The sequence below is a fragment of the Callorhinchus milii genome, unplaced genomic scaffold, assembly GCF_018977255.1.
Source record: "Callorhinchus milii isolate IMCB2004 unplaced genomic scaffold, IMCB_Cmil_1.0 Scaffold2, whole genome shotgun sequence".
NCBI classification, from domain to species: domain Eukaryota; kingdom Metazoa; phylum Chordata; class Chondrichthyes; order Chimaeriformes; family Callorhinchidae; genus Callorhinchus; species Callorhinchus milii.
The window spans coordinates 109,690,925-109,706,120 of record NW_024704743.1 but is presented as its reverse complement, the minus strand read 5'-3'; the positions used below and the strand labels follow the sequence as shown (position 1 = coordinate 109,706,120).

Below are 15,196 nucleotides of genomic sequence, written 5' to 3'. Positions count from 1 at the left end.
TAGAGAATACAACCCTAGTTTATTCAGCCTATTCTCGTAGGTCAGTCCCCTCATCCCAGGAACTAACCGAGTGAATCTACGCTGCACCCCCTCTAGGGCAAGCATGTTCTTTTTTAAATAAGGAGACCAAAACTGCACACAATACTCTAGGTGTGGTCTCACCAGGGCCCTATACAGTTGCAGCAAGACTTCCCTACTCTTGTACTCTAAACCTTTTGCAATAAACGCTAACATGCTTCGCCTTCTTAGTTGCTTGTTGCACCTGCAAACTAATTTTTGTAAACTAATAAGAAGCATGAAATAAGAAATTAAAAATTATTTGTTCCGATTGAATACAGACTGTGCTTGCGGTTTAGGAAACTTACGCCCTTTTCCACCCTTCAGGTTCACTCTATGGCTGAATACCTATAAACAATCTGTTAGAGTCTGCGCGATGATGACATTGAAGCTCTTTTCCAGAGGAACAACCCACTCAGAATGACTGGGAAAAAAGGCCTTGAGAGCATATTTGCTTCAAATTGGATTTTGCTGGGTTTAAGTACTCCAATTAGATATAAGTCGCAGTTCTTCTGAGAGGGACGTCTTGAACATCAGGAGGACCAGACTGATTGACAGGGAAGAGAATAAAATAACAGCAACATAATTTATCGGTCGATCTGCTTGGTCTCCAAGGATTCCTCAGCAGATGGTTTGGCCACACCAGTAATGTACTCAAAATTGTTATTGATTTATCGTTTGTGACTCGTAACCTTTCCAGACAAGACTGCAAGTTGGATCTGTGGGGAGCTATAATTTACATTCCAAAAGAGATCATAATATACTTCTTTTGATCTGTCTGGAAATTTAAACACAGTTCAACCTCGGACAGTTTTCCAAATGGAAGGACTGCTGCAATCCATTCAGATCCATGAATGTAATCCCAAAGTAGGGCTTGATTCCTCAGCCTACTGACTCAGAGGCAAGAATGCTATCAACTAAGCGAGCTGACACCTGTTTAAGGCCTCTCAATGCCTTTTTTTCTGGTCATTCTGAGCAGCTTGATGCTCTGGAGAAGAACTTCAATGTCATCATTGCGGAGACTCTAACAGATTGTTTATAGGTTTTCAGCTGTAGAGTGAATGCGAAGGGTGGGAAAAAAAGTTTCCTCGCACCGCAAGCACAGTCTGTATTCAATCAGAACAAATAGTTTTTAATTTCTCATTTCATGCTTTTTAACAAGGAATCCTGCTTAAATCCTGTACTTGGGAGAAACTCGCTTGGTTGAATAGAATTACGAGATCTTTAAAGTCCATCCAAACAAGCAGATGTGGAGTCCTGTAGCTCAGTGGTTAGAGCACTCGCCTCACAAGCGAGAGACCTGGGTTCGAATCCCGGCAGGGCAAAACCTTGGGCAAGTTTCCTTAATCCACATGGCTGATAATAATCCCTCAAGAAAAAGAACAGTAATAAATTGGTCACTTCAATCCACGACTGTTTGTGGGACACTGCTGTGCGCAATTGGCTGCCAGGTTTCTCCCACAAATATATAGTCGATTCACCTTACAGTATATTCTGTGAAGCGCTTTGAGACGTCTAGAAGACGTGAAAAGCAAGCACTATATCAAATGCAAGGATTATTATTATTAGATATGATCTAATTTTTACGTCCCAGCCGAAGGACGGCACTTACAGCAATGCAATGATTCCCCCAGTACTGCACTGATGCAAAAGTCGAGACAAATTTCCTCATAATTCTGAGCCATTCTCATAATTTGGCCCAGATGCGTTAAATATCTCTTCCTGATCGCAAGGATTCATGTTGATTGATGGAATATGAAAAAAAATCTACATTTCAATAATAATATCTGAAGTGTGATATTAATAGAATGTAATAATACAGTGCAGGGTTTCCTTTGTAGCTTGCAGTCAGATAAAACCTGCAGTGAAACCTATTTGTATCAAGTTACCGAATTTGATCTCAGGAGAGGTGCTGCCTTGTGCTATTTGCCATTTGGCTCACCGCAGGCAAAAGAATACTCCTGTCAAAAAGACAAGACTCCAGCTTCCATGACCTCCAGCTGTGCACATAATAGAAGATAACACAAGCTGAAGTACATCCTATTATTGCCGTGTTAGGTGGTAGATTGCCCAGGTAGGACTGCTCTACTTAAAATCGAGGACAGTCTGCACCTCGAGGTCTCATTGATAAACTTTGCATTTACTGAGAACCTTTCCCTCCTGGTTCTCCTCACCCAGCTGCCCTACTCTCCCCCTACCCCGTCCCCCGCCTCCCTTTACCACCTGTAGAAGAGCAGGAACCCTGTCTGATTTTACCTTCCCTGACCTTGGGAAAGCCCTGGAGCCAATTTAGCCTCCCTTACTCTAGCAAATCAGCAAGGGATTGGGATTGGAACCAGGGATTACTTGGTTCTGTAACTCTGTCCACTACACCATCAGGGCTGGCGAAGGAGGGAACCATGGTTTTATCTGTCTATTCAGGTGGACATTTAGATCCTATGATACTAATTCAAAACGAAAAGCTGGTTTCTTCCTTTCTTCCAATCCTCAAAATAAATTGGTCATTCACTTCAGGGCTGTTGGTGGAACTTTTTCTGGGTGCAAATTAGCTGTTGTGTTCATGTAGAAATACACAGTCACTAAATGGAGAGAAAGTAGCTGGAAAGAGCTTTATTTTCAGCATTATAGGCTATGTACAAAGCAAATTGTGTGCCTCGAGCTAGATATTACTAAATAATTTGCATTTTACACAGTTTTAGAAAAGATTAGCTGAGGCGAGACAATAATTGAATTTCAATGACATCATCAGAAGCCCCTAATTCAATTAGCACATTGCATATTACTGACTATCTCACATTTAAGTTGTTGCATCAAAAACTCATTACTAAAGAGTTGCAAGAAGATCAGATGCACTACTGAAGTAAATTAGTTTTCCATCACAAGGAAAAATGCAAATACATAAAAGTCTTGTTTGAATTAAAATCGTCCTTTAAAACCATTTTCGCAAGATCACAAGAGAGATGTTCAGAGGAAGAAAGCCCTTCCAGAATACCTCTATCCCTCTTTTACATAAAAGGCATTTTATAAATGTAAATATTGTTTTCAACAGTATAACTCTGAGTATAGTTAAAAGGCAAACAAATTATTATGGGGGAACATTGCCTTGACTCTTAGCATTTAGACTGCTGGCAAATACATCAAGAATCCATCTTATCTCTACTGGTCAGTCACTCACATTTTCAACTGTGACTCGACAACAAACCACAGTAATGCACAACTCAACAACAGCAATTTACAATAATGTACAACTTTTTCAAATAAAATGCACATTTTAAATAGAATGCAGTTCACACAGTTGACTAGATGCCAGAGTTGTGGTGGGTGGCTAGGAGGAGCTGAGGAAGGGGATGGGAAGAGGTGACTGAAAGTTCTGTTGAAAGATAGGTCTAAAGACAGATTTCTAAGGGGGGTGCGATGAGGGGCGAGGTGTAGGGGGTGGGCAGTGAGGGGTGAGGTGGAGGGGGGGTGAGGGGCGAAGTGGAGGGCAGGGGTTTTGATAGACAAGGTGGAGGGATGGAGTTCTGCAATGGATTTAAAGAGAGCGGGAGGAGAATGGCTGAAAGCTCAGCCCCAATGGTGGGATAGATCGGGGGTTACGTTAAGTTTTCTGAATGGCATGGCAGCAGTGCTGCAGGAGGTAGAGTGAGGTGAGGCTGTGGAAAAATTTGAACGTGATGGTGAAGTTCTTGAATGCTATGTACTGGTGGATGGAGTGTCATTGGAGCCATACGGAGGCTACACGTAGGGGTTATATTGTGCAGGTTACAATCAGAGATTACATAGCACAATGGTTGTAACAGTGGAACTGAGCTCTCTATATCATGGTCTGTCAGCCCAGCTCAGTTGATAACACTCTCACCACTGAGTCTGAAGGTTGGCAGTTCAAACCCCACGTTGAGACTTTGAACTGATACTCCAGTGCAATGTCGGGGGTGTGCAGCAATGTTGGAGTTGTTGTCCTTGACATGAAACCAGGGTCCTGTCTGCCTGTTCAAGATAAAGATCCCAAGGCACTATTCAAAAAGGTATTTTGCCTGGTGTCCTGGCTAACAATATCTCAGATAAGATTAGTCATTCACTTCTCGGCAGCTTGTGTACAATTTGGCTACCACATTTGTCCACAAATACACAGTAACTACACTGCACAGTAAAATTATGTTAAGCACTCTAAGATATTTCAATGATGTGATAAGGTGCTATATCAAATGCTAGGATTATTTATATTATAATTTATATTAAAAGAATGTTTGCTACTCCAATGATCAGTCATGGATGAATTAGCCTTCCGAGAAGATCATTTAGATGTAGATAATAATAATAATCCTTGCATTTGATATAGGGCTCTTCAAGTCTCAAAGAGCTTCACAGAATATACTGTAAAGTGAATTGACTGTATATTTGTGGGCGAAATGCAGCAGCCAATTGCGCACAGTAGTTCCCACAAACAGTCATGGATTGAAGTGACCAATTTTATTATTGTTTTTTTCTTGAGGGATTATTATCAGGCGTGTGGAGTAAGGAAACTTGCCCAAGGTTTAGCGCTGCTGGGAATCAAACCCAGGTCCTTGCTTGAGTGGCGAGAACTCTAACCACTGAGCTATACGACTCCTCAAAGGATCGGGACATATTTGTCATTATAAATCTTTCTGATGAAAAGAAAGACAGATCTACATATGATTCATAACAAACATAAACTCTGCTTTAAATAGTCCTTTGTGCGTCTTAGGGGATCAAACTGGTAACTATTTTGGATCCAAAGCCTGCTGAAAGAAATGATGCGTAAACACAGCTCAAGCAGTGAAGCACAAATCTGCCCTCAGTTCTTGGATGCCAGCCATCAATCTGAGAAAGAAGTAGACTATTGTCTTCTTCATTGGTTTCAGTGTTTCAGTTTTATTAGACTTGAGTTCCCCAGGTGATAAAGTGTGCTACAATGAAGCTTGTTTATCCTATGTGATCTGAGTGCAAAGGTCAGGAGTTGACAGCTCTTCAAAAGGCAAAATACTGCAGATGATGGAAATCTGAAATAAAAGCAGAAGTCGCTGGAAACACTCAGCAGATCAGGCAGCATCTGTGGAGAGAGGAAAACGAGTTAACGTTTCAGGTCGATGACCTTTCATCAGAACTCAAGAACCAGGATTTCAGCCTCGCTGCCTCCACTCTCTGGAACTCCATCGCACAATCCCTTCTGCTTGCTCCCTTCCTTGCCTCAAGGCACAACTCAGGACCCTCCTTTTCGACCGTACTTTCAGCCGCCCTCCTACCTCTCTGCCCTCCCTCACTCCAACCCTGCCCCGCCACACTCGGGTCCTGATACTCGACTGTTCAACGCTTTGGAACGTCCTCCCAACATGAAAGGCGTTTTACAAATGTAATTTTGTTGTTGTTGTTGTTAATGGCTGGAAATCTGCAATTGTGTTTTTCTTAATTGATGATTGTAGGTATCCTGACAGTTATTTTGGGTGAAAAGTTCTATCTGAGTCTGCATTTACTTTGTTTGTGTAGCACTGGGAGCATCCAGAGTGTGGCATGTACTTACATAGAATCTTAAATCTGTAAGTTTCTTTTACGAACCACAGGGGACCAGCTTCAAAGTTGATACTCGATTGAATAATCTGGACGTTCTGTGACACTACATGAGCAGAGTGATTTTTTGGACCCTGGTGGAAATATTCTCTGAATATGACTAACACCACCAACCACCAACAACAATAATTTGCTTTTAGATAGTGCCTATTTAAATACAGTAGGCACTTTATGCTAGTATGCCTGGTTCTAGCAGTCTGCCTATTGCATAAATAGGCATAAAGTTTATGCAACAGACTTTTTCCATTTTCACATTGTGTAATGTCTCAGAGTGCTTTACAGGGACGGAATTGGATGCCGAACAAGGAGGAGAAACAAGGCAACAGATTATTAAATAAATAAATGAATAAATAGAGGCTTTTGAGGCGTCTCGAGGCATAATAAGGCACTATAATAAATGCAAGGATTATTAAAAATGCAAGGATTATTAATAGGTACATTCAAAGAGGTAGGATTTGAGGTGAAAGACAGAAAGAGAGGGGATGAGATGGAGTGGCAGATGGAGGGAGTTCTAGAGGTTAGAGGCATAGGAACTGATGGCCTGGCCACAGATTGTGGCGTGTAGGGCATGGGGGAGTGAGGTATACTGCAAGCCCGAGTCAGTCAAATAAATGGGGCAAGCAGAGGAGTAGTCCAGAGAGTAGAGAGATAAGGGGGTGCCAGGGCGTAGATGGATCAACAGGACATTAGCAACATATTCCAGGAAAATCTCTGATATCTTGTCACATACTTGCTTCTTCTCATTAATCACTAATGCTATATAAAATTGTGTTCAGATTCAGATATGAAGAAGTGAATTTAATTTCTTCCTCAGGTATGGACTCAAAAGCTCTGCATTATCCACAAACGTAATAAATCATTTAAACATGCTTTGTGTGTGAAACAGCAACTTTAAGGACACTATAAGAACACTCCAATGCAGTGCCCCAAGACTACTCTGCATGAAGAGCACTGTATAAATGCTTGTTGTTGTATTGTTAATTTTCTATGATTCTGTGGGGTACGGGGATAGGGGGGAGCAGTGGGATTGAATGGACAGCTTGTTCTGACCTGGTGCAAATTTAGTGGGTGGATTGACCTCCTTCTGGACTGTAAATTTCTGGTCCTTCAAAGAAACTTACAGAAAAAAAGAGCTTATAATTTAAAACCGAATTTATGAATTTACAAATAGTGGATGCTCTGAGTTGTTGCCAAGAAATTATACTGAATCCTGTTTAGAATTTGTTCCCCAGTGCCCCGGTTTCTTTGTATAGTGTATTACTCAAAGCAAGGCACTTCTGACAATGTTCTCCACCCTAATCTCATGTGTGTCAGTCTGGCTCAGTTGGCAGCACCCTCACCTCTGCCAGAGGTTGTGGGTTCAAGCCCCACACTTTGAACTCACAAGCTGACACTCCAATGCAGTGCTGGGGGAGCACTGGATTGTCAGAGGTTATGTCCTTCACATGAGATGCTAAAACCGAATACCCCAATGCACACTCAGGGGTCCCCAAGCCTTGGCTCTTGCCAACCTCCACCTAATACTTTCCAGAAACAGGTAAACTGGATGTGTCTCTCCAGGAAGAGAGAGTGCACATTTCGTTCCAACAATCTATCTCTGTAATTTCCATGTGTAGGTGAGATGCATGCAATTCTCAGATGATTTGGGTACTCTATAGCAAGGTGATGGGTTTCCACATGTGTCAGACACCTGGCTGAACAAAATTTATTTGTATATGCAAAAGTGGAAATCATTTTGCACACATAATAGTCCATAGATAGTCATGAAGTGAATGACCAATTTTATCTGAGGGATTGTTGTTCAGGACATTGGGAGAAACATCATTCTCTTTTTTGAATGGATCTTTCAAACAATGGAATGTATTGGAACAGGCAGACAGGACCCGGGTTTGATACCTTACCAAAAGATGGCACCTCTGGCAATGCACTGCATTGTAGTGTCAGCCTAGACTGTGAGCACAAAGAAACAAACGTGAGAGCTTGAACCCACAGACTTCTGCCAGGCAGACACCTAAGTACAGCTTGCATATCAAGCTGACCTGAGGAAATCACAGTTTCGAAATAGGTTGAATTTCTCAATTAATCTTTTGAGAACTGCTGTGAAGCAGACCCCTTTGGAGAAAAGCCTGTTTTGTGATCTCTTGTTTGTGTTTAATAATCTCACTCTGTGGATGCACCCTCCAAATGTCATGTAAATAGCAGCAGGCTCTCCTGCGTTCAGGAGCAAAATCAATTACCCATTTAACACAATCTCCATGCACAAGTACATACAATCGCTAGCTGCTTTCTGCTCCTTTGCTCCATTACCCAAGCAAAGGAATAAATTGATAAGATAAAAAAACAGAGGGGAAAAAATGCATTTGATACAGTGCCTTAAACACTTTGCAAATCTCAATGGTAATTATTGTCAAGCCTAGTTTGTGTCTATTTTCGTAGGCAAACGTTGCAGCCATTTTACGCACACTTGCACAAGCTGCCAAAAATATCTGTGAAGTGAATAATAAGAAGAAAAATATAAGATCGTAAGAATTTGCTAGGCGAAAGAAGACCAAGGTCTATCTGGTTCGCTTTCCACCATCCTGGCAGTCGCTTGACTTATTGTGTCCCAAACAATATACTGTATCCCAAGATACTATTTTCTAGCAGAAATTTATCTAATTTGTTCTTGAAACAAACAACATCTTCTGCTTCCGCTGTCTCCCTAGGGAGCCTGTTCCATAAATTTACTACTCGCTCACTGAAGTAGTGTTTCCGCAAATTTGTTCCGAATTTATCCCCTTCAATCGCAGGCTGTGTCTTCTGGTTCTACTGTTCAGTACAAGATAAAACGGCTTATCATGGTCTACATTATCTATTCCCTTCAGAATCTTAAAGACCGTAATCATATTGCCCTTCAACATTCTCTTAATAATAATCTTTGCATTGATACAGCGCCTTATGATGTCTTTGAAACATCTCAAAGCACTTCACAGAATATACTGTAAAGTGAATTCACTGTGTATTTTGTGCGAAACGCAGTAACCAATTGTGCACAGTAGTGTCTCACAAACAGTCGTGGATTGAGTGACCAAATTATTATTATTTTTTTTGAAGGGATTATTATCCCCAGAAAAGCGATCCGCCAATCGTCTAACAACCAGGTTCTTACTTACTGCTGGGTAAACAGAGGCGTGTGGAGTAAGGAAACTTGCCCAGAGTTTCGCCCTGCCTGGGAATCGAACCAGGTCCTCTCGCTTGCGAGGTGAGTGCTCTAACCACTGAACTACAGTATTCCACAACAATGTTATCTGCAGGTTTTGGGTTACCTACAAATGCAATCACTACATTTGACAGTAAAATCCTGAGAAATGCTGTAAGACAATTATAAGGTGCTATATCAAATGGAAGGATTACTACTATTTTGTTATTGTTGTGGTCAGGATCCGGATGTGTTGTTGTCAGGGGCCGGTATGAAGGACAGCTGTAGGTCGAACCTGACACCTAGGTTGTGCACATCACCTTGGAACCAGTTCAGCTTCAAGCAAAACTCATTAACCTCCCTCCCCTCTTCCCCCAGAGGATCATAATAGAATGAGAGAGAGATCTCTCGCCCTCAAAAAACTTTCCCTCGACTCATGCTCAGATCCAAATCCCTGACTGTCCAGGGCCTTGGACCGTCCTCCCGACTTGAAAGGCACTATACAAATGTAATCTGTATTGTTATTGTTGGCCATGACATTGGGAGAAACACTCTTCTTTTACCAATTATGTTTTTGATATCTTTACATGACCAGGAATTTGGTTGTTGAGATGTGGCATTAAAGATCTGGTAAACCAGTTGTCCCCCAGCAATGGCAATAGAATGTTGCCCTTGAAGGGAGATAAGGGGGGGTTAGGTGTCAGGTTGGTCAGTTGGTAGCACTCTCACTCACCTCTGAGTCAGGAAGCTTTGGGGTTTCTTCCACAACCTAGCCAATAAAATTGGTCACTCACTTCATTAATATTTGTGTTCATATTGGCTGTCATGTTCATCCAGAAAACTTTACAGTGCGCTTTATTGTGAAGTGTTTGGGGACGTCTTCCTGACGCAAAAGGTTCTATACCAAATATAAGGTTTATTATTATTATTGAATGAACATTTTGCTCTGAGAGTCGTGCACACAATGTTCTTTTCCTGCACTGTAAATTTCTATGATTCTACCAGATTTTAGTGTAAAATGTAATGATTGCATTGACGGCAGGCATTTTTGACTGCCATTGAATAGGTGGGCCGAGTTGTCTGTTTCCATGCTATATTGCTCCATATGTTACTGCTTGTGGGACACTGCTGTGCACAAATGGCTGCCGAGTTTCATCCACCAAGTATACAATATACAGTATATTCTGTGAAGTGCTATGAGATGTCTAGAAGATGTGATAAGGTGCTGAATCAGAAATGCAAGGATTATTATTATTATTATATTTACCTTATCAAACCCCTCAACATTTTTAAACACCCAATACTCCATTCAAAGCCTCTCAGAAGGTTAATCTTACCTTAGCTAAACAGCAAGAACAGTGGGCCAGTGAAAAGGTTGAAATGAATTGTTTTTACATAGTGCACTTGCTCAGAGCAATAATAAACCAGAAACGAATGACACTTCACATCTCAATGTTTTCAGATCAGTAATAGAGAACTGTCACCTGCTCTCACACATCTCCGGTTTGTAGCAGGCTGCTCAGCTGGAATGAGTTGGAGGCTCTCTAATGGGCAAATGTGAAACTCATTACATTTTACAGGTGATAGTGATCTCCTGGCCATGAGAACACAAACCGTTTTGGGAAATGGAAAATGTGAGTGGATCCAGCAAGCTCACTGCTATCTGCGGTGGTGTCAGCCTAGCTTTGTTCATAGCGTTCTCGCACATTGGGTCACGAGGTTGTGGGTTGGTTCAAGCCTCCATATTAGGGCTTAAGCTAATAATCTTGGTTGATGCTCCAGTTTAGTGCTGGGAGAGTACTGCAATGTTGGAGCTGCTAGCCTTCAGATTAAATGCAAAACCGGGGTATTATACACCTGTTTTCAGGTGGACGTAAAAGCTTCCATTTAACTAATTAAAAAAGCGAAGGGAGTTTCTTCCTCTGTACTGGCTGTCAATCCTCCAGCTGAACTGATCATTCATCTTATGGCTGTTTGTGGAACCTTGCTTTGTGCAACATGTATTGTTCAGCAAGATATGAATGTGATGAACATTTGGTTAGAAAACAGAGCGTAAGAGCTTAGAAAGCCATCAACTGACCCCCCCTTCCACTCGATGGCTGAGAATATTTATGATAATAATCATAATACTTCACTTTGATATAGCACCTTTCACATTGGGAGGATTTCTCAAAGTGCTTCACAAAGTGCAGTTACTGTATTTTGTAGGCGAATGCGTCAACTAATTTACGCACAGCAATGTCCCATCACCAAGAGGCTTTGAGATACTGTTCCTCGCATTCCAAAATCCTTACCTGTTGCACCTTCTCTCCCTGACTTCCACCTCAAAAATTACTGTAAAGTAAATGTATTTTCTAAGATTGTAGGTGAGAAAGGATTGTAGGTGAATGCGATAGCCAATTTGCACACAGCAATGTCCCACAAACAGGCATAACGTCGATGACCAACTTATTTGTGGGATTGTTGGCCAGGACACTGGAAGAAATGTTAGAAGTCAAAGGATATAATGCAAATTTTCAGAATTATGAACAGTTTTGGTAGAGAGAGAGAGACTATTTCAAATCTGCCCAGGGTCTAACCAACTTCTGCAACCTTACAACCAGCTGGCTCCACAGCTGGACTGTGGAGTCCTGTAGCTCAGTGGTTAGAGCACTCGCTTTGCAAGCGAGAGACCTGAGTTCAATTCCAGGCAGAGGGCGAAACCTTGGGCAAGTTTCCTTACTCCACACGCCTAATAATAATCCCTCCAAAACTAAAAACAATAATAAATTGGTCATTTTCAATCTACGACTGTTTGTGGGACATTGCTGTGCGCAATTGGCTGCGCGGTCGCCCACAAATATACAGTCAATTCACTTTACAGTGTGTTCTGTGAAGCGCTTTGGGACGTCCTCCCGACGTGAAAAGCGCTATATCAAAATGCAAGGATTATTATTATTATTATTATTATTATTATTCAGTAAACACTAATATTTGGCTTGCCAGACAAAAAACTCCCAACACTGCTTCCCTTTTAAGGTGCAAAAAGAAAAGTTGTTTATTAGCATCTCAATAGAAAGCGGGGACCATAAACAAATCTCCCGGAGTAGCAGAACCCTCTGCCTAGCAGGATAGCTTGAAGAAACCTGGTATTACTGTGTATAAGGCACAGGACTGACCTGAGTGTGTCTGCAGGTCATTCCAGGCAGATGGAACTGTTGAGTGAACATGAGTCAGAGAATCCTTTTGAAATTGCGGGCAGCACTGAGATTTCAGTGTCATTGTGTCACGTCGCTATGATACTACCCCTCTCAAGACTGGTAATAAAACGGCAAAACTGGGGCTGCCTTCACTGGAAGAGAGAAGAGTTTAGAGGAGACCTGATGGATACATTCCGTAAGGAGGGTTCTGATGAAGTGAACAGAGAGGAACTAGTTTCATTATGTTGGTAAGTTGGTAACTGAAGGATATTAATTTAAGATCATTACCAAAATAAATAGAAGTTAGAGAAATATTTTTTACAGTGACTGATTCACTGACTGGCTCATTCATTGATTCACTGACTGGCTCATTGACTGAGTGAAGGACTCACTCATTGATAACTGACTGATTTCCTTATTGACTCACTGACTGTCTCATTGTGACCCATTCCCTGATAGACTTGCCCCCTGACAGACTTGCTCCCTGACTGACTCAATGACGGACTGTCCGAAGGTGGGAGGAAGAAGCTGGATGCTAGCTTCAGCAACAGCTCTTTGTGCACTTTTAGTCACTTAAAGCACTCCAGACTGTGACGTGCTCTGCTTTCAGACTTGCTGTGTTCAGAACAAACTTCTCAGGAAATATGCCAAATACAATTTGATTTTATCCAGTAATTTCAGAAACTGCCTCATTTATCTTCGTTTCTGACAGACAGGCATTTCGCCAAGTATAAAACCACCACCTGCCTCTGCCTCCAAACACTCCCCCACTCGGAAAGAGGAAATCTCACCTATGTCTCTCAGACTTGCCAAGTGATTTTTATTTTAATCTGTGATTTCACAGAATTCGATTCTGTTTCACTCAGACAAAACTGATATTTTGTAACACAAAAAGGAATCATTTAAAGAGCGAAATGCTGAGCTCTCTGGTGTTATTCTTTTGTGGAGAAATTCCACCTGGATTTAGATTTATTCTATTTATTTACTTATATACTCTTATTTATTTCTTAACAATTTCAGAGCTTCCACAATTTGGCAGATTCTACAGAACAGCCTTACTTTTCAAGCTGTTTTTCTACAAGTTATTTTAGCAACATCTTGCCTTCCCCTTCACATAGGATAATGATTCTGAGCAGTTGACAAGGACAGTGATTAGGGGAAGGTGGCAGTAAGCTCAGTCAAAGAGTTAGGTGTTTTGGGATTTAAAGAGACAGAGATGATGTGGTCAAGGGAGGCAGTGGAGGTGTAGGTGTTAACTGTATCCATAAACGGTTATTTGTGGGTACTTTGTTGTGTGCAAGTAGGCTGTTGCGTTCACCTACAAAATACAGAGTCACTGCAGTATATCCTGTGAAGGATTATACAACTATAAACGTTTTGAAAGCGCTTCACAAAAGCTAATGAGTGAGAAATGAAAGCAAATGGCGCTACACACACAAACACAGCAGCCAATCCACTCCAGTGACATCCATCCCCAACAAGTAAGAAATTGCCAATTAATTTGTATTTTGGGCTAAATTTGGATGAGGAGGAAGGGGGGGGGAGAATATAAACCATAATAATAAGCAAATGCAACACAAAACCAGTGTATTTTCTGTCCGTGTGATAATCATCACATACTGAATTGCCCCTCCCCACTTCCCATCCCCCCTTCCCTAATGTGTTTGCTGCACACATTTTTACTGAAGCCTTGGATACTGGGCCAAATAGATCAATGCCAGCTCTACTTAGCAATCCCTGGATGTACTCAATCAGCACTCTGAGTGGCTTTTGTTTGATAATGGTTTTGTCAGTGATTTACATGAATAATATATGAATCCCATCTGAAACTGTATTATCTTTGCACGTTATCTGATCTTCAGCTGGGCCAAGCCCTTACTCCCTCATTCTATATGGTGGTTGGAGAGAGGGACTATCTGGATTTAATAACATTACATATGCCAAGTGTTCAAGGTTGCAATTAATTCAAGAAAGGGTGATGTCCTATGTCAGATGCTTTATAATCACAGTGTAGAGTTTTCATTTGGCTTCCATTTTTAGGTTCCAATCTCTTAACGCTCTGTCCTCCTGCCTGTCAAATGTCTTGATGTTGCCTTTAATAACCATTAAGGTCACAGCCGAGCAGAGGAGAAACTTGTATTTTTATGATGATAAAATAGTAATAATACGATAATGCTTGCGTTTAATGCAGCCCCGATTATGTTGGAACATCTCAAACACTTCAAAGAGTTTTCTGTCAAGTTGTAGTGACTGTGTATTTATAGATAATGCTCAGAGTAAGTTAGCCTGGCTCAGCACCTTGGGACATCCTCCTGATGTGAAAGGCACTATACAAATGTAATTTTGTATTGTATTGTATCTGGCAGCAATCTCATCTCTGATTCAATAGTTTCTGAGTTCAAGCCCTCACATTGAGACATTGACCTCACATAGTCAAGTTTGACATAACAATTCAGTGCTGGGGATGTGCTCCACTGTCAAAAGTGCCATCCTTTGGATGAGACATTAACTATCTGTCCTTTCAGATGGCCATTCAAGATTCCGTAAATACTATTCGAAAGGGATCGGATTTTCTCCCCACAATCCCCCAGATAATCAATCCCCCAGAGAAAAGTGATCATTTGCTTCATGGCTGTTTGTGGGACATTGCTGCATTTTCCTACAAAATACACATCAAAGTACAATTTGCAGCTTATCCTGTGGCATTCAAATGCAAGGACTATCATTACTACTGACTGTCAAAAACACTCTATGTTAGACTTTGCAGCGTTGATCCATGATTGATAATCAAATGTTTTTGCTGAAGAATCTTTAGTGCAAAAATCAATAATAACACATTACTAAAAAATAACAAAGTACATAAAAAAGAACAATAATAATATTTTCACCTTCAGTGAAACTCGACTTTTTACAAAAAGCACATTATGTTTTTGTGTCTGGGCAATCTTTTTTATGCCAGTTCTACTTGTCATGTTAACTGCTGATTGTGGATTTTGCCTCAAATTTACAATTGTCAGGTTTATTTTTATGGAACACCCTCAGTAATCTTTTTCTTGGTAACCACAAATTACCGCTGCACTTCTTCCAAGTTTATTTTGCAACTTGCACCAATTGGATAGATCCAAACAATCAAGCTCACACCAACCTCGGCTGACAATAAAACAGCAGGAAATTGCTCTTCAGTCTCCATGAAATA

The 15,196-nt window shown here is 41.1% G+C and overlaps 1 non-coding gene across 1 annotated transcript; it reads left to right on the top strand.

Moving 5' to 3' along the window:
- Positions 1–1,310: 1,310 nt before the first annotated feature.
- On the top strand, positions 1,311–1,382 carry trnav-cac. Its single transcript has one exon. It is a non-coding gene; the product is annotated as a tRNA-Val (tRNA).
- Positions 1,383–15,196: the final 13,814 nt, after the last annotated feature.